The following is a 24106-nucleotide window of genomic DNA, read 5'->3' on the forward strand; positions in this document are numbered from 1 at the left end:
ATAAGGAAGCAATATATGGGACAGGAAAGCACACGGTGATGCTGACGCTGTTTTATGACAGGAAGTATTATCATGTTGTTGTTGTGGTCTTCAGTCCTGAGACTGGTTTGATGCAGCTCTCCATGCTACTCTATCCTGTGCAAGCTTCTTCATCTCCCAGTACCTACTGCAACCTACATCCTTCTGAATCTGCTTAGTGTATTCCGCTCTTGGTATCCCCCTACGATTTTTACCCTCCACGCTGCCCTCCAATACTAAATTGGTGATCCCTTGATGCCTCAGAACATGTCCTACCAGCCGATCCCTTCCTCTGGTCAAGTTGTGCCACAATCTTCTCTTCTCCCCAATCCTATTCAATACTTCCTCATTAGTTATGTGATCTACCCATCTAATCTTCAGCATTCTTCTGTAGCACCACATTTCGAAAGCTTCTATTCTCTTCTTGTCCAAACTATTTACCGTCCATGTTTCACTTCCATACATGGCTACACTCCATACAAATACTTTCAGAGACGACTTCCCGACACTTAAATCTATACTCGATGTTAACAAATTTCTCTTCTTCAGAAACGCTTTCCTTGCCATTGCCAGTCTACATTTTATATCCTCTCTCCTTCGACCATCATCAGTTATTTTGCTCCACAAGTAGCAAAACTCCTTGACTACTTTAAGCGTCTCATTTCCTAAGCTAATACCCTCAGCATCACCCGACTTAATTCGACTACATTCCATTATCCTCGTTTTGCTTTTGTTGATGTTCATCTTATATCCTCCCTTCAAGACACCACCCATTCCGTTCAACTGCTCTTCCAAGTCCTTTGCTGTCTCTGACAGAATTACAATGTCATCGGCGAACCTCAAAGCTTTTATTTCTTCTCCAAGCATTATCAAGCTGATACAAACATCGTCTGCGAACTACTCCTTTACTATACACAGTAGGCAGTGCCGTAAAATGTCTTCATATCCTTCCGTTTTCAGCGTTTGCCCAAGTGCAATAATGGGCCGAAACACGAAGAACTTCCCTATATAGTAACACTGCCTTCTTCGACCTTCATAGTTCGCACTACACATGCAGATAACATTCTCCTGACATTCGCCAAACCCAAAGTCTTCCATCAGATTTCTAAGGGTATCGTGTAATTCATCACCCCGGATCACTCGTTTCCGGCCATCCACTGTTCAGTGGCATCGCTCTTTACAACACCTCAAGTGTGTGAAGACCGATTTAGCACTGACTCCACAAATGTGTGGTTGGTGTGAAGTTGCTCCACCGATATACCCCATTCTCTTCAACTCGACTGTTGATGATGTGAATGTGAAAAAGAAACGTGAAGGGATAACTACAGCTAAACCTATAGCGGATCGTCGTCATGTACTGATTAAATTCTTTACCTGACGATAACAACAGAAATCGAAGGTATGCACTAGCGAGTGCACTTCCGAGTCAGATAACAGACGAAATTTGTTCTCCGGCATGTAAGGCTCCATCAGCACGGTGATCGTAAGTTTTCCAGATTTTGATGAAGTAATGACGATATTTTTATATTTTTCCACGTATCATCCACCAAATTTTCTTTTGCCAGCCGTGCGGGGTAGCCGCGCTCGGTAGCCATGGGGCTTAGGCGCCTTGCCATGGTTCGTGCGGCTCCCCCCCCCCCCCCCCCCCCCCCGCCGTCGGAGGTTCGAGTCCTCCCTCGGGCTTGGGTGTGTGTGTGTGTTGTCCATAGCGTCAGTTTAAGTTAGATTAAGTAGTGTGTAGGCTTAGGGACCGAGGACCTAACTAGTTTGGTCCCATGAGACTTTACCACAAATTTCTTTTCCTACCTTCTTTACGATACAAGGTACAAGGTACTGAGCATTATTCGGTTTACTGCAGTGTAAGGAACTTAAAAACATAAAATAAAAACGGGCCCGGATTACCGTTCCGTATTCTCTCCGCTCGGCCAACCACTGCCCTCAAACACAATTACTATAAAGAGAACGAGATTTTCACTCTGCAGCGGAGTGTGCGCTGATATGAAACTTCATGTCGCTAAGCCATGTCTCCGCAGTATCCTTTCTTTCAGGAGTGCTAGTTCTGCAAGGTTCGCAGGAGAGCTGTAAAGTATGGAAGGTAAGAGACGAGGTGCTGGCAGAAGTAAAGCTGTGAGGACGGGGTGTGTATCGTGCTTGGGTAGCTCAGTTGGTAGAGCACTTGCCCGCGAAAGGCAAAGGTCCCGAGTTCGAGTCTCGGCCCGGCACACAGTTTTAATCTGCCAGGAAGTTTCACCATTACTATAAAATGCTCAAGCCTCACCCGGCCTTTTTCTAAACGCTCGGAGAGTCGGAGCTCCCACTTCATTTCTGTGCAAGCCCTGCGTATACCATAAATTTGGAGGAAACCGGTGACAACGAGAAGGCGCCAATCCCTCGCGAGGTTGAATGACAGATATTGTACGTAAATGCATGTTGCTTTAACTCTACGCAAGAGTACATCAATAGAAGGTGCTGGGAGAGTAGTGGAGTGCTAGTCTCCGGGAAACCCACGACCTGATGTTTCAACAGATGAGAGATCCGGAGGACGTGTGAGCCAAGGCAACGGTGGGACACCCTTTGTATCGAGGTAGGTCAGAACAGCATAGTAACATGCATTCTGGCGTTACCCTACGTGAATATGACAGAGGCATGCTAAAGGTAGAGAAAATCCTCCGATATAAATGCGTCAAAGATGTGACGGCTGCTGCCCAAATTACTGGCTCTGTTAATCAGACGTGATAGTATTATGTACCCAATGGCACCCTATACCATCAGGCAAGGCGCTTGGTCTGCGTGACGATTACGAAAGCAATCCTTTGACCTCCACACATGGACACGTCCATCGTGAAGCTGCACACAGCACTGACACTCGTCTGAAAAGACGGCGTGGTACAACTCCTAGTGTCCATTGTTGTCGTTCGTCCCACCGCTGTCGATACGCCTCTCTCTCTCCTGCTACTTCAAGAGAAGCTGCAACGATGATCGCGGTGCTGACAGTTTGTCATTTCACTGTCCATGTGGATACTTCTCTTGCTGCAAACAAGTCAGTTTCCTTTCTCAAGTGTGGCTGTACAACCCTGCACGGCCGAGAGACTAGTACGCCACTCCTCTCGGGCGCTAGTCGCGTGGGTACATTGAGATCTACTTTCGCACGACAGTCGTCTGATCCTGATCAATGCGAGCAGCAATATGGCCGAACGATCAACTGCAGCCTCGATAGGCTACGACCCTGCTACTAAGGAATTTAGACATGACTTGGTAGACGTTTCTTTTACACGAGGCATAACACGAGCTTCTCGCACACAAACAACTTTAAAATCAACTTTTCAGTAAGTAGCCCTCTGCGTAGTCTTTGCTTATACACAAAAATTGGCCAGATGTGAGTAGGACTCGCTCCATTCCAGAAGTCGTGGAAATTGACGATTTTTGCCTGTTATAGACTTTGATATTAGCAACATTACGGTCCCAGTTTTAACTTCAAGTATGAAGTCGGATAACAAATGAAAATGGGAAACTTTTTTCGTATGATATAATTACAAATTAGCAATTTCGAATTTTCCCCCTTACTTGTACTGTGAAAACCCACTTCCTGCCAAATGTCATGATTCTAGGGCAATAGGAAGCGCACTAAAGGTCTTGATGACCAGTTTTCGAGTATCAAAATATGTGACATAAATGGCCATATCTTTTGACTGCATTGACTAAGAAGCATAAAATTTTTACACCGGCAGGGGACCATCGACTTAAGTATGTGACATAAATTTGCAGAGGAAAATTGTTGCAGAGGAAAAGGGCGTTGAGGGTGGGAAACCACATTAGGAGGCTGTTTGTCACTGATTTTTTGGGATTTCTTTGGGTGGGAGGAATTAATTAGATTTTAATCAAATTTTGTCGTCATTTCATTCATATTTTGAACAGTTTTTTTTTAATTTTTTTGAATAATTTCAGCTAAAAATAACAAAGTTACGCTGTGATGTCCGCTGAAGCTTGTGAGTATAGTTCTCCAATTGCGTGCAGTGTAGCCGTTCCGATTTTCATTTGAAATCAAAAAGGTTTTGATTTTCCATTAATAACTTATTTTCTAAGAATATGAACCTCAATGCAGGTGAAAATAATGAAAATTTAAAATTTTGCAGGTGTTGGAATAATTATTTCGATTTTCACGATTTTTTCTCTAATTATGCAAAGAAAAAACCCTTACAATCATGATATAATCTCACAAGTTGATTCATATAATTTGTAATTTTATAAAGGATTATACTATCAGTTTTCATAATGATCGGTTCTATACTTTTTGAGTTAGACTAAACGCAAATGTGAAAAAAGTCATTTCGAGATAAACGCGTTTGAAAAATAAATTCCTCTAGAAATTTATGAAAGTTAACAATAATCTAAAATGCTTACCGATTAATCTGCGATTCCAGCACCATGTAGTAATCCTTGTTCTTTCTCACGGGCTTCGTTTTGCGCTTGCAGCAGTGCTTTCCGAGCTTTCCGACCTCCCTAGATTGCAATGAACTAAGTCGATTCTGCTGGCTCACGCGCTGGTTATCCATTTGTTCGGCGTAATTGAAGCTTTGCGTGCCTACTACAATTCCTGCCTCGTTCATGACCATCAGAAGGGATGAATTTCCTTCATTGAATAAGCCCGCTGCTAAATACGATGCCAGTTCAACGACTTTTAGTCCGGAGTGCAAGTGTTTAGGAGCTAATCGCCATTCGCACTCGGTTCTATTATGCTCATGAAATCAAAATGAATGCAAATGTCGCTTTGAAATTTTGACAGCGTATTCTTGGATAGTTAAGCTAACGATTTTGTAATAAAAAAAATCGGATTTTCTGAACCTCCTAGTGTGGTTTCTCCCCTTAACAGACGGACAGACAGACAGGCAGATCAAAAATGACAAAAAAATAGTTTTTAGTGTTATATAATTACAAATTTACAATTTTCGGGATTTTTTCCTGTACTTGTACTGTGAAACCCTGTTTCCTGGCAAATTTCATGATTCTAGGTCAACAGCAAGTACCCTACAGATTCTGATGAGTTGAGTTTCCGAGTGTCAATATATGTGACGTAAAAGCCCATGTCTTTTGATTGAATTGACTTACAAGCTTGAAATTTTTTCAGCTCCAAGGGACCTTAGACTTTAATACGTGACATAAATTTGAATTTCACGCGTCTACTCATTCCAGAGAAAAATATTTCTTAACAGTTGGACAGAGAGACAGACGTGCACAATATTGATTACTTGGGTTACGCTACAGATAATAGATACGGTAGACATGCTCTCTTACTTAAACCAAACAAAAAATTTTCTAGCGTTGCCCTAAATGATATGTCTCAGCAATGTCTACATCATACTGCCCTCTTATCAAGATCTGGAGTAGAACCGTCCTAAAAACGTGTTGATCAATTTCATTGACGCTGTCCTCGCTTTGGGGTGTCATAATACAGTAACCTTACCAGACAGGGATGCATATGATGTTGCAGGTTATTGTGGAAGATGAGATGTATGTGTGATGAGAAACGGCGTTAAATTTCATAATTTTTGTGGCTCTGTAACTGCATACTACATGCAATTTGTTCTATCATCTTTTTATATGTTGGTACATTGATGGACGTGTTCCAGTTTGTTGGCATTTTTTCACTACATATTTTGTCAAGCAGGTCATGCATTTCCTTTAATATCTCTATACCACTATACCTGAACATTTGACTTGGTATCTTATCTTCCCCCACAGCTATGTCGTTCCTCATCTCCTTGACAGCTACAATCACTTCTTCCAACACTGGTTCCTCTTCAACCTCACTGCTACCAGCTTGTTCCACCTGCTCCTCTTCTTCAAATTCCTGGATTTCCCAAGATTTCAATAGCTCTTTAAAATATGCTTCCCATCTTTTACTGATTTTAGTTTCACCTCCAATCAGTTTCCCTTCTTTATGCTTGCATATTACCACCTGTCCTATAAGGGTTCCATTTTTTCAGACTGAGGCACGCAACCCTAAAAAGGAGATGGCATTGCTGTTACCAGTATTATGAGTTTGTCCTGAAACGCTAATCATTCGCTTACCCAAGCATGTCTTTCGCTACATGTGTTTGGTGAGCGTCATTTTCATATTGCTGTAAATTTAATGACTAGCGGGATGATTACCACCTTACTAGCCCTAATCTCATTTTCCTTCCCCCAATCCGAGCTCATGCTCTATCTCTAACGACCGAGTCTCAAAGACAAGTCAAACCCTAATCTACTTTCGTCCAGAGTATCACTCGTCTCGTGTTACGCGTTACGACGCTTTCTCACAAGCTGGTGCACTACGCGGTACGCTAAAAGGGCAGGTCAGCTACTGTCTGCTTTGCAGGATGGAATTCTCGCCCCTCGTCCAACTTCGCCTGACGTGTGCGGTGGCTTGGCGGGCGTCGACACAGCATCCTGGCATCGACACGATACGACGCGCCGCCCCCTTCCGTTCCCCAACGTGACGTCAGACGGCGCAACGCAAACACGGTGAAAGCGGAGGCCAAGATGAGCCGCGACGCCCCCATTGTGCGGGACGCGGGGACAAATGAAGGCGACGGCGACCACTAGGACGGAGGGGAGGGGGGTGAAGGGGGGAGAGGGGACAGGTCGGTGCAACGGCCTACGCCGCGGAGGCGAATCCAAACAATGGGGGCGTGCGCGACGCCGGCCGCCTCTCTACTACGCTCTGGTTACACAGTTCGCACAGAGTCTGCCTCCGTCCAGCACATTGTCACTTCCAACCAACTCGCAGAGCATATTGCTTAATTCACAGCCTTATTCACCGACGCGACTACCTCAAGACAGTCTGAAGACCGTACGTCTGCAATTATGCGGACATTATAGAGTCCGCGTATATTTTTACTATTTCTGCTACCGTCCACATATTTTGTAGTTTTGAGAATTAAGATCTTCTGATTTTTGTTTTCATCTCGTATCGCCAACAATTTACATCGTTTTACTTAAGTTACTGAAGTGCGTCATTTGTTTTTAATCGACCTGTTATGCTAGTAAAACCGAAAATATCGATCTACATTGCAACAGATTGCAAAATATAATTTTAGACATTTAAATTAAATTTTTTTTTCAGATATTTGTCTAAACAAACGGAAATTTTAAGAAAGAGTCAGTTCATTGAAAAATACACATGATACTTGTGCTCTAAAGTAACGTAGGTATGTACACTACTGGCCATTAAAATTGCTACACCACGAAGATGACGTGCTACAGACGCGAAATTTAACCGACAGGAAGAAGATGCTGTGATATGCAAATGATTAGCTTTTCAGAGCATTCACACAAGGTTGGCGTCGGTGGCGACACCTACAACGTGCTGACATGAGGAAAGTTTCCAAACGATTTCTCATACACAAACAGCAGATGACCGGCGTTGCCTGGTGTAACGTTGTTGTGATGTCTCGTGTAAGGAGGAGACATGCGTACCATCGCGTTACCGACTTTGATAAAGGTCAGCTTGTAGCCTATCGCGATTGCGGTTTATCCTATCGCGAAATTGCTGCTCGCGTTGGTCGAGATCCAATGACTGTTCACAGAACATGGAATCGGTGGGTTGAGGACTGTAATACGGAACGCCGTGCTGGATCCCAACGGCCTCGTATCACTAGCAGTCGAGATGACAGGTATCTTATCCGCATGGCTGTAAGGGATCGTGCAGCCACGTCTCGATCCCTGAGTCAACAGATGGAGACGTTTGCAAGACAACAACAATCTGCACGAACAGTTCTACAACGTTTGCAGCAGCATGGACTATCAGCTCGGAGACCATGGCCGCAGTTACCCTTGACGCTGCATCACAGACAGGAGCGCCTGCGATGGTGTACTCAAAGACGAACTTGGGTGCACGAATAGCACAACGTCATTTTTTCGGATGAATCCATCATGATGTTGTAAACATCATGATGGTCGCATCCGTGTTTGGCGACATCGCGGTTAACGCACATTGGAAGCGTGTATTCGTCATCACCATACTGGCGTGATGATATGGAGTGCCATTGGTTACATGTCTCGGTCATCTCGTGTTTGCACTGACGGCACTTTGAACAGTGGACGTTACATTTCAGATGTGTTACGACCCGTGGCTCTACCCTTCATTCGATCCCTGCAAAACCCTACATTTCAGCAGGATAACGCACGACCGCATGTTGCAGGTGTTGCACGGGCCTTTCTGGCCACCACATTCTCCAGATCTCTCACCAACTGAAAACGTCTGGTCAATGGTGGCCGAACAACTGTCTCGTCACAATACACCAGTCACTACTCTTGATGCTTGTGGTATCGTGTTGAAGCTGCATGGGCAGCTGTACCTGTACACGCCACCCAAGCTCTGTTTGACGCAATGCCCAGGCGTATCAAGGCCGTTCTTACGGCCAGAGGTGGTTGTTGTGGGTACTGATTTCTCAGGATCTATGCACCCAAATTGCGTGGAAATGTAATCACATGTCAGTTCTAGTATAATATACTTGCCCAATGAATACTCGTTTATCATCTCCATTTTTTCTTGGTGTATCAATTTTAATGGCCAGTAATGTATGATGTGTGTAATATTTTTTTCATATGTAATTGAGCAACTTGACAACAGAAAATTGAACTAATAAAGTTTCATTCGGAATTCCTAAAGGGATTACTCTTGTTCTCGATAGAAACATGACACTCACAGTTTTTAAAACAAAAAACATATCCCAACACAATATTGATTACTTGGGTTACGCTACAGATAATAGATACGGTAGACATGCTCTCTTACTTAAACCAAACAAAAAACTTTGTAGCGTTGCCCTAAATGATATGACTCAGCAATGTCTACCTCGTACTTCTCTCTTATCAAGATCTGGAGTAGAACCGCCCTAAAAGCGTGTTGATCAATTTCATTGACGCTGTCCTCGCTTTGGGGTCTCATAATACAGTAACCTTACCAGACGGGGATGCATATGATGTTGCAGGTTATTGTGGAAGATGAGATGTATGTGTGATGAGAAACGGCGTTAAATTTCATAATTTTTGTGACTCTGTAACTGGATACTTCATGCAATTTGTTCTATCATCTTTTGATATGTTGGTACATTGATGGACGTGTTCCAGTTTGTTGGCATTTTTTCACTTCTCCATATTTTGTCAAGCAGGTCATGCATTTCCTTTAATATCTCTATACCACTATACCTGAACATTTGACTTGGTATCTTATCTTCCCCCACAGCTATGTCGTTCCTCATCTCCTTGACAGCTACAATCACTTCTTCCAACACTGGTTCCTCTTCAACCTCACTGGTACCAGCTTGTTCCACCTGCTCCTCTTCTTCAAATTCCTGGATTTCCCAAGATTTCAATAGCTCTTTAAAATATGCTTCCCATCTTTTAATGATTTTAGTTTCACCTCCAATCAGTTTCCCTTCTTTATGCTTGCATATTACCACCTGTCAAAATATGGAAAGCAAAGAGTCTGAAGTACAAGAGATGTACTCCAGACTCAAGAAATGTGTTTCACAGTATCAAAGACGAAGAAGTTCTCCTAGCTCTCAAGGTATGCCTTTGTAGAGCCCAAATTTATTAGACTTTTTCGCTTCGAATGATCGTTCCTGTTATATCCCTGAGTACTGATCATTTCTCCTGGGACACCCTGTATTACCAGTCCTGTCATAATGGAAGACGGGAGTAAGCACAGCATCCTCGTTATGAAAGATTAAAAGCAAGTGCAGTTCCTGATCACAGAAATTGTAGTAATGAATATCCTGGTTGTTTGGGGGCATGCAAAACAATTTCTGTCATCCGTCTCCTTGCAGACAATCTACCGGTCGCGCACGACGTCAGCTAACAAATCGCGCACTGAGTTACGCCAATGCGACGGCGCACCATCCTGCTGCCAAATAAAGTCCTGTGGATCAGCTTCTTTCAGTTCAGAAAGAGCCATAGTTGGAGCGCATCAAGACAACAAACATCAGTTACACTTCCAACACTGAAAAGTAAGGCCCATAAACTTTATGCCGGTTTAAATGGCTCTGAGCACTATGGGACTTAAAAGCAATGGTCATCAGTCCCCTAGAACTTAGAACTACTTAAACCTAACTAACCTAAGGACATCACACAACATCCAGTCATCACGAGGCAGAGAAAATCCCTGACCCCGCCGGGAATCGAACCCGGGAACCCGGGCGTGGAAAGCGGGAACGCTACCGCACGACCACGAGCTGCGGACTCTGTATGCCGGGATGAGATGTATTTGCTTAGGGGAATCTCGTTGCAGCTGTACATGTAGTGGGGATTAGCTAACCCCCGTAGAGCACACTACGTCTGTTCACATTTCCGCTTAAATGAAGTGGCTATTCATGACTGAAGACGACACGATCTAGAAAATCTTCGTCGTCATGCAAAGTTGGTACGTATGGACTGGACGTGTGCCTGGTGCCGAGGGATGTTGAGATTAAACATTCCTAAGAAAAAATGCGTTGCTCTTTCATTTAATGTATTATTTACAATTGTAAGCTAAATTTAACAAAGACTATAAAGCCATTTTGAAAAGCCTAGTGATGCTGTTCACGTACTGAGATGCACCACACCCTTATCGTTTCGCCATTTGTCTTGTACTCTGAGCTGCGCCTTATAATCTGCCCATTCCCTCTGCATTTATGAGAAGGGTATTTGTAAAGTTCCTATTACCGTGAAAAAGTTAAGTTTCCGCCATTCAACTTTGTAAGTAGGCTGTTTAGGTTTTTATGTTGGTAACGCCAGTAGCGCTCTGTATGAAAATCACTGACTGTGCTGTGTGCAGTCTGTGGCTGGTTAGCATTGTTGGAATATTCGCTATTGTAGTGTTGGGCAGTTGGATGTGAACAGCGCGTAGCATTGCGCAGTTGGAGGTGAGCCGCCAGCAGTGGTGGATGTGGGGAGAGAGATGGCAGAATTTTAAGAGCGGACGATCTGAACGTGTGTCCGCCAGAAAGAGTAAATTTGTAATACTGGATATCATGAACTGATATATATATATATATATATATATATATATATATATATATATATATAATGACTTTTGAATATTATTAAGGTAAATACATTGTTTATTCTCTATCAAAATCTTTCATTTGCTGACTATGCCTATCAGTAGTTAGTGCCTTCAGTAGTAGTTAGAATCTTTTATTTAGCTGGCAGTAGTGGCGCTCGCTGTATTGCAGTAGTTTGAGTAACCAAGATTTTCGTGAGGTAGGTGATTCATGACAGGCATAGGTTATTGTTAGTCAGGACCATTCTTTTGTAGGGATTATTGAAAGTCAGATTGCGTTGCGCTAAAAACATTGTATGTCAGTTTAGTATTGATCAGAATAAGTAAAGAGAGTAATGTCTGAGTCCGTTCAGTTTTGCTCAGCTGTTTGAAAATCAGATAACGTAGAGGTTCTCCAGCACTGTCATTTATAAAATTTTCCTAAGGGGATGTTTCATAACTTGCTTATCGTATTACTCCTTCCTCACACATTCCGCCTTCAATTCATTTCTTCACAACGATCAATGACTTGTTGGAGACTCCGGTTGTAAAAGTCTGCGTTTTGACTGCTCAAAAATTACTTTGTCATCATTCCGGAAGTATCAGTCACGGAATGGTTTCTTCATCCGAGGAAAGAGGAATACGGAGGCTGCAAAATCTTATATCGTACTGAAGCAGTACGTGTGACTATATCCTCTGCAGGACGAGCTGCGGCGTTGTCATGGAGCAGAAACACCTCCTTGGACAGCCCCCTGCAACGCTTCTTGTTGACAACTTCCCTTAACCTCCCAAGATTTCGGTAGTCTCCGTCACAAATTTTCAACCTTTCCCATTGATTTAAATCAGTGCCAATGTCTGTAATTCATTTGTGTGTTATTTCATAGTGGCTGCTGAATCGAAATGGTGCCTGTTCTTACGGACATGTCCGAAACAACAGACACCACATATAAATAATTAAGGCAAGGGTCGTCTGATGTTTTCAGTGCGGATGCACACCAGACTCCAGTTCTTCCGGGTATTTGCGGATTGCCGTGAGTAACGAGGATAATGATCAAGGGGCACTACATTAGCAGTGTATGAAGAAGTTGAGAATTTGGGTCTGATGGGAGGCGCGGTAGGGTAGTCAGTGCAGTTGCGATGACCACTGTCCGGATAGCACAATGGTCAACGCATCTGCCTAATAAGTAGGAGACGCGGTTTCGAATACCGGTCCGCCACGAATTTTCAATCTTCTCCATTGATTTAGATCAATGCCCATTCGCAGCCAATTTCCATAATTCGTTTGTGTCTTGTTTCAGTGTTGGTTTTTTTCCTTTTTTTTTAAAAAAAAAAACGCTGTTCTTCGACCATCAGGGTCTCCGCTTCTCTCGCGATCTTCTATTTCGTTCTTCATCATTCAGGGTTGTTTCATTCCACTGGAAACGCCTGTGCCCTCTAACCGCTGTCAAATCCTGCAACCTTGTTGCCGTATACTACTACAACCCCAGCACGAACTACTGCAGCGTTGTTCCACTTCAAATGCAGGAAACAAATTTTCACACTACACTCCAATTTATCAAAGGGTACGTAGTTTTCTTTTGGGTCCTCTAGCGGCGTACTGTGGTACTGTAGCGTGGGGATCTCAGTGTGTACCAGGACTGCAGACGCGTATCTGCGGACAAATCGAAACTAGTTGTCTGCCTTTGTTATTTCGAGGTGGTAAAAAACTTTATCGCTACCTCTTTTACTACTCGGAAGTGACAAAAATTTCTTACTCTCATTTAACACTTTATTATCTCAAGATCGCCTAAACGTTAAAAATATTCACATTACTGGTTTCAGCAAATTATTGTGATCTTCAGAAGAGATAATTAACCCGCAAACAATGTCGTGACGGTGTATTGCATTGGTACATCAGATCTTAGCGTTTTTCCGTAAGTTTAATAAACACAACAGATACACGTAAGAGAGACTTTGTAATGTTGTTGCATTAATTTGTTCTGTAAGCGGTGCTGATATACAATAAAAGCGGGTTAAAAGCTGTGAGCTGTCTGGGGAAGTTAACCTTGCATTACTGCGCAACTGTTTCACCAGGAATCCTGTCTAGCTTACCAAATTCCCAACCAGACTAACATTAATTATAATCTTTTAATAGTCATACGACAACCGGTGATATATATATATAAAAGAGAATTTAAATAAAAAGAAATAAATCAGTTTATATTTGGAAATTTATTTTAACATTGATCATTGAAACTTCAGCATATTAAACGTGAGTCATAACTAAGCTGGTGCCTTATTTAGGACTGTGAAAATGTGAGTTTGTAATCTTACGGAACACATCAATATGGAGCCAAGATTGGGAGACTGCATACAACACTGCATTCATAAAATAACACACGAAGAATGTTGAAACATATGCAAGAGGAAATTAACACCAACCAACCGATTCAATTTTCATCCAAAGAAGTTACATTCGTAGCGCAATCCTGTCCGTCATGAAATTACCACACACTGGTATACTAAATTCATACTAACTCTCTGTGAAATCTTCCCGAAAAGAATTAGCTGAGGGCTATTTGATGCTTACACCACATGCTTCACGTGGTCAACTTGGTTTACACAAAGAGTGTAACTCCACAATAATTTTGATAATTAAAATGAATTACATCGAAACGCAATTTACTAAAGAAAAACCTCGAACTGGTTACTATCGTCTTACTATTAACCTGATGGGTCAAACAATTGTATAAGCACGTGGTACTGGTCTCACAAAGTACACCCCACGTGGGTTGAACATAAAGAAGAGTTGCTATATTGAAAAATATTGTCAAGAAGAGACGTTATAATCTCACGCACATTCGCATTTAAGATTGATGAACTTAGTTAGAGTTACTGATCAACACGTGGTTCCACTTTACTCACAAAGAAGTGACGAAGCAACTACCGGAATATATTCTGAACTTCACACTCGAATTACACTGCGTTGCAATGTAAGATAACATTAGATATTTTAGAGCTAAACCTGAAATAAAGGTGATTAAATTTTCAGTTAGGCTAAAGTTAAGAAATCCATTGTCCTACGGACTTAGCAGACACGCGCTTAGCCGGAGATCTTACCACTTCAGACGCTCGCCGCAGACAGACTGCCCTGGTCCCTTCCTGAGGGTGGCTCACAAATACAAACGGAAGTGGCCAGAGAGGCCGCTTCCTATACCAGCATGACAAGGGACGGACAGGACCGTACTAAGAATAGGAACCTCTCTGCTTTTAGAAAGCGTAGCTACCTGTTCCGACGTTGGTCCTACTGTTCTCTAGCAGACAGGCTTGTCTGCTACCCTCAAGCATGCAACTAGAAATACATTTGCTCATTCATCCTCTCACACAGAAGGGAAGGGGGATGACAGTATCTTATCATATACAGTATATAAAAGAAAGCGGATGTAGGTTCCGTATGAGACTGTGTGACATGAATTACATATAAACTGTGTTTTAAAGTGTAGTAGTGTGACAGATCGTTCTTGTTTATGTGTAAAAGTAACACGTTCCACTACTCAGTCTCCTCCCAGATAGTCAGAAACGCCACAGTAAATTTTGAAGAGGAATTTATGCCGTAAATGACAACAGATTTAAGAAATTAACATGAAAGGAATCCAACAGAGACCTTTCAACTTTAATCATCGAAACATATTCGCCTTCACTATCTACAACAGTCTGCCAAGGCTGGTATAACTCTTCAGTTCCGCGACTGTAGAAATTCGTGGTTCTGAGGCGAAGAACTCGTAGAGCCTTGTCCGGAGCGAATTTCCATTCGAAAAGGGCATTTCTTGAAGGCTGTTCGATAGCGGAAAAGTGGAAGATCTGAGGGCTCAAGATAAGTGAATAACGCGGGTGCGGAATGACGTCCCAACGCAACAACCGTATAGTATTTCTTGTCAGTCTAGCAGAATACGAACGGGCGTTGGCGTGGAGTAGCATCAATTCACGCAGTCCTGCTGTTCGTTGATCTCGGACTGCGTCTGCAAGACGTCTCTGTTGCTGACAGTAAATATCAGTAGTGATTGTTACACCTCGGGGAAGCAATTCGTAGTATACCACACCGGCACTGTTCCACCTGATGCCTAAGATCTTTTGTGGATGCGCGCAGGTCTTTGTACGGGGCTCAACCATTCCTTTCTTGCCTTAGAGTAAAGACACCCTTTCTCGACATCAGTAACGATACAGGATAAGAATGGTCGTTGATGTTCACGAGTCAATTGATGACGAGCAAGCAGAGATGCACATATGGCCTCCCACTGATGTTTGTGATACTGACTCAGAGAATGCGGTACACTCTATTTTTGAACCTTCCCAATTGCATCCAAATATTGCGCAATGGTGAAATGATCGCAGTTCATCGAATCTGCCAGTTGTCGACCGAGCGCTGTGGTAGGACGACGGTTCAGGTAAATGCCGGGATGGTTCCTTTCAAAGGTCACGGCCGATTTCCTTGTACATCCTTCCCTAACCCGAGCTTGTGCTCCGTCTCTAATGACCTAGTTTATCGATAGGACGTTAAACACTAATCTGCTCCTCCAGTTGTCGAAGACAGTGACGTGGATAGTTGTAGATTAATGCGTTTAAACTATCTTCATCAAACTCCGACATTCTTCCTGAACGTGGAGCTTGACTAATGTCAAAAGGACCCTCCTTAAAAGGAGAAAATCATATACTTGCCATGCTCTATCCAATGGCATTATCCCAATACACGGCGCAAATGTTTCTGGCTGCCTCCGCCGCTGTCACTCTTGTACTGAACTCAGACAGAACGATATGTCGTAAAAGTTCCGATTTTTCCACTCCGATGTTTCAGTGACATGTAGTCGATACATTCCTGTATGTCACTGCCCTTTGACTTTGGGGAGAAAACATGTAAAGTGCCCAACAAGACGAGCAAATGCATTGTGCTTAGCGACAGGGAGAAATTCTAATTTGGTCTTAAAACTCGGTCCCGTATTTCTCCAAATGCGACTCACTGCCAGCCCTCTTATCAATACTGTAGTAGAGCTCTAACGCATTAGAGCTCTTCTGGCTGTGAGGGCGCGTCGTGCGGTATGTTTGCATAGCTCAGGCGGTAAAGCACTACACCGCCAAAGACAAAATTCCCAAGGTTGTGAGGGAGAATCACTTCCCTACAAAAGGCAAATGTCCCAGGTTGAGTTCCGGTCCGGTACAATGTTTTAATCTGTCAGGAAGTTTCAAATCTGCACACACTTGTTGCAAGTGAAAATTTAAACTAGCATAAAATATGTCAATAAAATATGCGTATTTTACTGGAATATTTTATACCATTTTCCTGTTGTAGAGTTCATACATCACGAAGAAACTGTTTGTGCCTTAGTTATCGCATCTGAAGGTGGCAATAATTTGCAGAAACCCATAACGTCAATATCTACAGACGTCTGGTAATCTTGACATAATAAGTTCCTTTATGAACATTTACAAGGTCGCATGCTTCCATTTAGTAATACGACAGTTCTCAATAAAGTTACTTACTTTGGCTTCGTCTTTAAAAATGTTGTGATCAGTACACAATATCCCAATGATTTTTTTTGTCAGATGCTTGACTGGTGAGTAAACAAGATTACCTGAAAATTAGAGTCGATTTTTGTCCGAGTTTTCATAGCCAAACGAAAAATAGTAAATGGAAAAAGGGGAATCAAATTGACCAGAGTGAGATGTAGTTTTGCAAAGAAGGAGTTAATTTGTAATCAGGGTAATTCAGAAATTTTAATTAGTGATTTGAAGTAAAACTGTAATATTTCACGAACAGTTGCTGCTAGCTTTATTGCAGCTTACTATATAAATAAAGTGTCAAAAACTTCTTCTATTCAAGATCTGGCTATTTTGGGCGTAGAAAGTTACGTTGATGTATAAATTGCGTAATGCTTTCTTTCAAGATGAAGAAAATAAAATATATATCAAATTACAACATGTAATGAAACTTCTCTGTTTTCTCTTTATCTGTATGCCCTTTATAATAATAGAATACAGATCTGTATTTAAATGTGTTACATAACGTGGTTTTCTTCGAACAATACCTGAAAATAAAATAAAATTGAAGAAAACGGTTAGATGTTTTGTGAAATAATTTGTCCCTCGTCTTCCACCGCCCCCCCCCCCCCCCCCACCCCTCAGTCAGGATCTTTCTCCGACCACAATTCTGACGTTGTCTTTCGTGGCCAGGTGTGTTGTACTCCTGTACCGGAATCTTCGCAAAAGCGATCGGCAACCCTTCGGGCACCTCGGTCACGCGTGTAGCCTAATTGACCCCTGCAAGCATGAGCGTCGCGCACTCGCCCTGTCGCGGTAACGGACTGACACAAGGCGGCAATACCAGCGCTAGCAGAGGCCGCCACTTCCAAGGGACCTATTCGCGTCCGCCACGCACTTGACCAGAAAACAGTGCCGCGAGTATTCCACCGCCGGCCGCTACAAAATTCAGCGCCATTGCTGCACAGGTCAGTCCTTCCGGCTTCGAGAGCCTCTCCTAGCCTCCGGGGGAGGGGGGGGGGGGGGGGGTGCTGTTCACCCCATCGTCTTAAGCCGCTCTCGAATCCCATCGTAGGGACCGACGCCACTATACTGAGCCTTCTTTGTTGTTCCCTTGGCTCACTCACACTGTATCTAGGATAGACTTTTTTACTTATTTGCTGGTATTATTCAGGACAGATTATTCGAACCTAGAAATTTTACATGCAAGTGTTTTTGTCTATGAAGGTCCTAACTGTGCTAACTTCTCAGGTTCTGGAATCACCATACCGTCAGGCCTTCATTACTGTGAGACACTGCAATTATGATTTTGTTATTATCGTCGAAGCAGACGTTTCTTTCCTTAGTCAATAAACTTTTGTAAACTTTGGTCCTGATTTCTCACTGTCGGGATGAGCGACACATCATATACCACTGTTTGTAGACACGTTGAAGAGCCCACCGGGAAACGTCAACAGACCCAGCCCCTTCAAATACCGTGTTGCCGTGGGCACCGCCAAACACGACTGCCGCTTTTTGCCACTCTGTCATGTCATGTTTAGGCACAATGTCCGCTTGAAACATATACGTCTGGATGATCACTACTGCCTTACGCTCACGTAGAGGCAGTGAGCGCGGTTGAGCTCGTGATTCGATGATTCGATCGCTGCTTCTTTTGTTAAGGGATAATGATTCATCTACGCATATGCATTGGGGTGACTAATTTTTGTCCAGTGAGGTTATTTGATATATAGCAGACAGAGGTGATCATGTTTCCTACCGAAGTAAGTATTTAAGGCAATACTCGCAGGTACACAATCAGAAAAGAAAATGCTTCCAACAAAATTTTAAATCGTTCTGCTTTAAACATATTTCCATTGTTCTTGAAAACAACGGACTGCCTACTGTTTCACGCCGTAGTGCGTAAAACACGAACAACAGGTGCGAAAATGGTTCAAATGGCTCTGAGCACTATGGGACTTAACTTCTGAGGTCATCAGTCTCCTAGAACTTAGAACTAATTAAACCTAACTAACCTAAGGACATCACACACATCCATGCCCGAGGCAGGATTCGAACCTGCGACCGTAGCGGTTCCAGACTGTAGCCGCTAGAACAGCTTGGCCACTCCGGCCGGCACAACAAGTGTCGTACATGGGCAATCACAACTAGTTAGAACACAATTTTTATTTTAAAAGAAAATTAAAAATAAATAAAAGCTGCTCTCAAGCTTCTTGATCGGGGAGTCAGCAAATTTTGCACGCCGTAATTGTTTCGGCATCTGAGACGAATGAATAAAAAAACTTTATATATCTATTGTGTTATGAATGAATCTGATGAAGCAACGCATTTTTTAGAAAGTAAAGATACCATAAACATCATCTTGCAGACAGTTATTTAAGAAGTTATGCATTATAAGTAAAGACACATGGTACACTTATTCTGCAATGAAATATGTTTCAAATAATTTATCGCAGTTAAAAATAAATTACCATGCTCATTATTTGCAATATAAGCCGTAAAATGACGTACATTATTGTGTTTTACAGGTGACCGTAGCTTATGCAGCGAGAAAAAATTCGGTAACTTGGATATAGACATATAGTGTACGATAGATATAAAAGTTACTTTTGAAAGCAAACTGAGAATATTGTCTGCCAACTCCGCCTTCTCTAAAGCCCTGTTTTTATTTCTAAACTTGTAGTATATCTAGGGGAGAAGAATGACATCTTCAATTCTAAAATTAACTCTTTTTTTGCGCGTATTCATCCTTAAATCAGTAGTGTCTGTCGTCGCATCTTTAACCGAATACATAACGACGGAAAGCGTCGCGACTATTTTGCTATCTATTTACTGCATAGAAGGCATTTTGAAATTTGTATTATCTTGAAAACACATTTTCTCTACTTGGGAAATCATTTATGAGTTACACAAGAGTAGTATGCCATCGTCTGGAGGTGGTTACTCCTAAATAAACTGCGACGACCAAGGTGTTTTTCTTTTGTATTATCATTACAATACAAACCATGACTCATTCCTCGCCATTATGCTATATTATGCAACTGACAGAGCGAATATTAATAATTCTCCATCAGAAGTAGACGTTGATTTACTACTTTTGGTTTAAGAGACCATTACTTCCTTTCAGGCATCTGATATTTCAAGGTGTTCTAATTATTTAGCTATTTTAGACTGACAATCTAAAGTTACATTCTAAGTACAGGCTCATATTCGGGTGGAATAATGATCAAATTTCCCTACTGTCATACTAACTGGCTTTCTCTACATTCTCTAAACCCCTTGAGAGGAATTTTAGTTTGCTTGCTAAGACTACAACCGACTTTTTTCCTTACGCCTCAAGTGAGTTAGTGTTCAGTGTCCAACGGCCTCGCTGCCAACGTGGCGCTGAATTAACCTCCTTGCTTTCCACAGCACAAGTTATGCATGGAATGGCAAATATTTCACCCAAAACATGACAAATAACCTACATTTTTATTTTCGTATATTAGGCTGTGTGTACAGTCACTCTACTCTTACAGGCAGCTAAAGAAATTACCTGCGTTTAACTTTCTGCGCAATTCTATGTCTATACGTTTCCTTTTTATTTTATTCCATTCGTTATTTACCGCCAGTCATTGCAGTACGACCATTACTTCATCAGCTGCGACAATACGTACCGCTATCGCCGTGAAATAAGGCCGTTTTTGCCAGATTTATGTCGCAATAATTCCCCTTCGGCGACTTGCATTCAACGAAGCGGCTATAAACCGATGGAGGTATAAATTCCAGAGGTCGCCATTAATTTCCTTCCGGAAGTAAAACAGAAAACATCTTTTGCCTATCGTATGAGCCGAAAATCGTCAGTAGGGCTTTGAATCGTTGTTGGAAGAAACAAGGATCAAATCTCGATACGACATGTGTGATCTAGGTTTTCTGCGGCTGTCAAATGCATGTCAATCGCAAATCTATCATTGTCAGAGGTCTGGTCCTAACGATTCCCCGGTTTTCAAACTTTTAACTGTATTAACATATTTTCTTCTGGATGGGCACCACCGCCTCAGTAAATTTGAAGCAGGATATTGTTGCATCAGGTTGTATTTCAGATGACTGTATTGTGCATTACTGATTTTGGGGCCCGCATCTCGTGGTCGTGCGGTAGCGTTCTCGCTTCCCACGCCCGGGTTCTCGGGTTCGATTCCCGGCGGGGTCAGGGATTTTCTCTGCCTCGTGATGGCTGGGCGTTGTGTGCTGTCCTTAGGTTAGTTAGGTTTAAGTAGTTCTAAGTTCTAGGGGACTTATGACCACAGTAGTTGAGTCCCATAGTGCTCAGAGCCATTTGAATCATTTTTTTTTTATTTTGGGCTATAGATGCACTCGAGAATTTGAAATATAACCTATTGGAACAATGCCCTTCTTCTTGTATTAACATGATTTGAAAATATTTTACTTTCTCTTGGGCCTGCAGCATAGAATACGTCGGTAAAAGACACAATGGAGGTGAATGCTCCAAACTAGCTGCAATAAGGTAAAATGTTTTTTTTTAATATTTTACACGACAGGCCTGTTTCGGTTTATTGCCATTATCAAGTAACGTCTAGTTGGAAGTTATGACCATATTGCATCTATAGTAAAGTCTTTCTGTCATATCTGTAAGTATAATAGTTCTTGTAGTTACGAAATGTAAAAATATAGTGCTTTCCCTCTTTCGGTGTGGTTGTGGGATTTGAGGTCGTCTCGTGGACATAATGTTTTTCAGTAATGGAAGAAGCCCTAGATATGACATTAATTTACGGCGAATGTCATAGAAATGCAACCACAGCTGTGGTAGAGTACGCCGAACGCTACCCAGGTCGACGGCGTCCTTCACATTGTGCCATTTCCATCATCTGCGCATGTCTCACGGAAACGGATAGATGTGCAACCAGACAGCGTACAACACAGCAACTAACAAAGATAACTCAATTGCCGTTTGGCTGCTGTTGCACACAGTCCTGAGGTTCGTGTACGACAAACTGCACGCGCTTCTGGAGTAAGCCGTAGTAATGTGTGGAGATTTTTGCATAAGCCTACGTTTCATCCGATCACCTCACATCTCCAAAAACTGTATGGGAATGACTCTGAATCTCGCACTGAATTCTGTCGTTTGCACTTCAGCAGTTGTAACGTCACCCTGACTTCCTAAGTAATGCGTTGATTACGGATGAAGCTTCGCTCACAAATGATTGTCATGTGAATCTATGGAATATGCAGTACTAGTCAGCGCAAAATCCCCACTGGCTTCGGCCAGTTGCCCACGGACGACATTGGGGTGTCAATATTTGCTTCGGCATGATTGGTATCCGTACTGTAGGTCCCTATTTTTATCAGTGAACATTAACCAGACGGCATTACGCATCATTTCTTCAAGACTCACTTCTCATGGAAGGCGTGGGTTTGGAAACGTGTCTATCAGTGTGGTTCCAGCATGATGGATGCCCCAAAGACTCCGAACGTGTTTCCCCGTAAGTTGTGGATGCAATGTTTCCAAACGGCTGGGTAGGACGGGGAGGTTTTGAAAAAATGGTTCAAATGTCTCTGAGCACTATGGGACTTAACATCTGAGGTCATCAGTCTACTAGAATTTAGAACTACTTAAATCTACGGACATCACATACATCCATGCCCGAGGCAGGATTAGAACCTGCAACCGTAGCGGTCCCGCGGTTCCAGACTGAAGCGCCTAGAACCGCTCGGCCACTACGGCTGGCGGAGGTTTTGAGCCGGCCAGACCGGTCCCCCCACGTGCGGCCGTTAGACTACTTTCTCTGGAGCGCAGTGAAAGAGTGTGTGTACCACGAACCCTCAACGACACCAGAGGATATGTAACAACTGTATTACTACTGCGAGTGCGGCAATATTTGTGGAAACGCTACAGTCAGTACAACACTTACTTGTTCACCGTCTCCACAAGTGTATTCATGCAAACGGTGATCACTTCGAACATCTGTCGAGATGACGCAGGTTCATCGGACGTGACGTTATCGGTCATCTGTGAGTGCGTTTTCCGTGCTGAATGTGCTGCACAAACTTGAAGTTTCTGTGGGCTACAAGCGACTAATAATTGTGTTTGGGACAAGTTTTATCATTAAACTGTACCTATAGTTTTCATTTCTGTAGAAAAACACATGTTACTTAAAAAAATCTAAGTTTGTATTGAAAGTGTGTTCGCTGACTTTTATGATTCCTGCTTTCCTGCCCATTGTGCGAGCCTCTGACGTAGGTACATCTCTGCACAATTGCATTTTTCACATTTTTTTTTCATTTCGGAAATACAGGAGGTGGCAGACTTAGGTGTACTATGCTTTATTGAGACACTGAGTTATTATTTCGTGCGACTCGCTACACGGCTCGCCATTATAATTGCAACAACAATAAAGATACCGAATAAGTAAAGTTTGCTTATTACGCGTACGCAGCATGGCAGGAAGAACAAATACACGGTGCGAAATTTAGAAAACAAAAGTGGCACCTCTGAAAGCGACAACGATTCCATCCCGGAGCATCGGATCGAAACGAATTTCGATTACGGACACGGGTCTGTCATTCGCACTACCAGAGTGAGTACTTGTCTTCTGATGAGTCCACTTCATCACTAAAAGTGCCGGCCGGAGTGGCTGAGCGGTTCTAGGCGCTACAGTCTGGAACCGCGCGACCGCTACGGTCGCAGGTTGGAATCCTGCCTCGGGCGTGGACGTGTGTGATGTCCTTAGGTTAGTTAGGTTTAAGTAGTTCTAAGTTCTAGGGGACTGATGACCTCAGAAGTTAAGTCCCATAGTGCTCAGAGCCATTTCATCTCTTTCACTAAAAGTATGTGGTGTGGCTGTACGTTTATGCATGGCGCAGTAAACAATACAATAAGGTGAGAAAATATGGGATAGCGATATGCACATATACTGATGGCGGTAGTTCGCATACATAAGGCATAAAAGGTCAATGCACTGGCGGAACTGTCACATATACTCAGGTGATTCATGTGAAATGATTCCGACCCGATTACAGGCGCACACCGGAAATGAACAGATTTACTATCCAGAGAGGTACACTACTGGCCATTAAAACTGCTACACCACGAAGATGACGTGCTACAGACGCGAAATTTAACCGACAGGAAGAAAATGCTGTGATATGCAAATGATTAGCTTTTCAGAGCATTCACACAAGGTTGGCGACACCTACAACGTCCTGACATGAGGAAAGTTTCCAACCGATTTCTCATACACAAACAGCAGTTGACCGGCGTTGCCTGGTGAAACGTTGCTGTAATGCCTCGTGTAAGGAAAAGAAAGGCGTACCAACACGTTTCCGACTTTGATAAAGGTCGGATTGTAGACTATCGCGATTGCGGTTTATCGTATCGCGACATTGCTGATCGCGTTGGTCGACATCCAATGACTGTTAGCAAAATATGGAATCGGTGGGTTCAGGAGAGTAACACGGAACGCTGTGCTGGATCCCAACGGCCTCGTATCACTAGCAGTCGAGATGACAGGCATCTAATCCGCATAGCTGTAACGGATCGTGCAGCCACGTCTCGATCGCGGAGTTAACAGATGG

At 42.8% G+C, this 24106-nt stretch overlaps 1 protein-coding gene and 1 non-coding gene across 2 annotated transcripts in view; both read left to right on the forward strand.

Moving 5' to 3' along the window:
- LOC126190989 (uncharacterized) overlaps window positions 1-24106 on the forward strand; it is a 443417-nt gene that overhangs the window by 226714 nt on the left and 192597 nt on the right. The window lies entirely within an intron of this gene.
- On the forward strand, window positions 2167-2241 carry Trnas-cga (transfer RNA serine (anticodon CGA)). Its single transcript has one exon. It is a non-coding gene; the product is annotated as a tRNA-Ser (tRNA).

This window comes from Schistocerca cancellata, chromosome 6 (genome assembly GCF_023864275.1).
Source record: "Schistocerca cancellata isolate TAMUIC-IGC-003103 chromosome 6, iqSchCanc2.1, whole genome shotgun sequence".
Classification (NCBI taxonomy): Eukaryota; Metazoa; Arthropoda; class Insecta; order Orthoptera; family Acrididae; genus Schistocerca; species Schistocerca cancellata.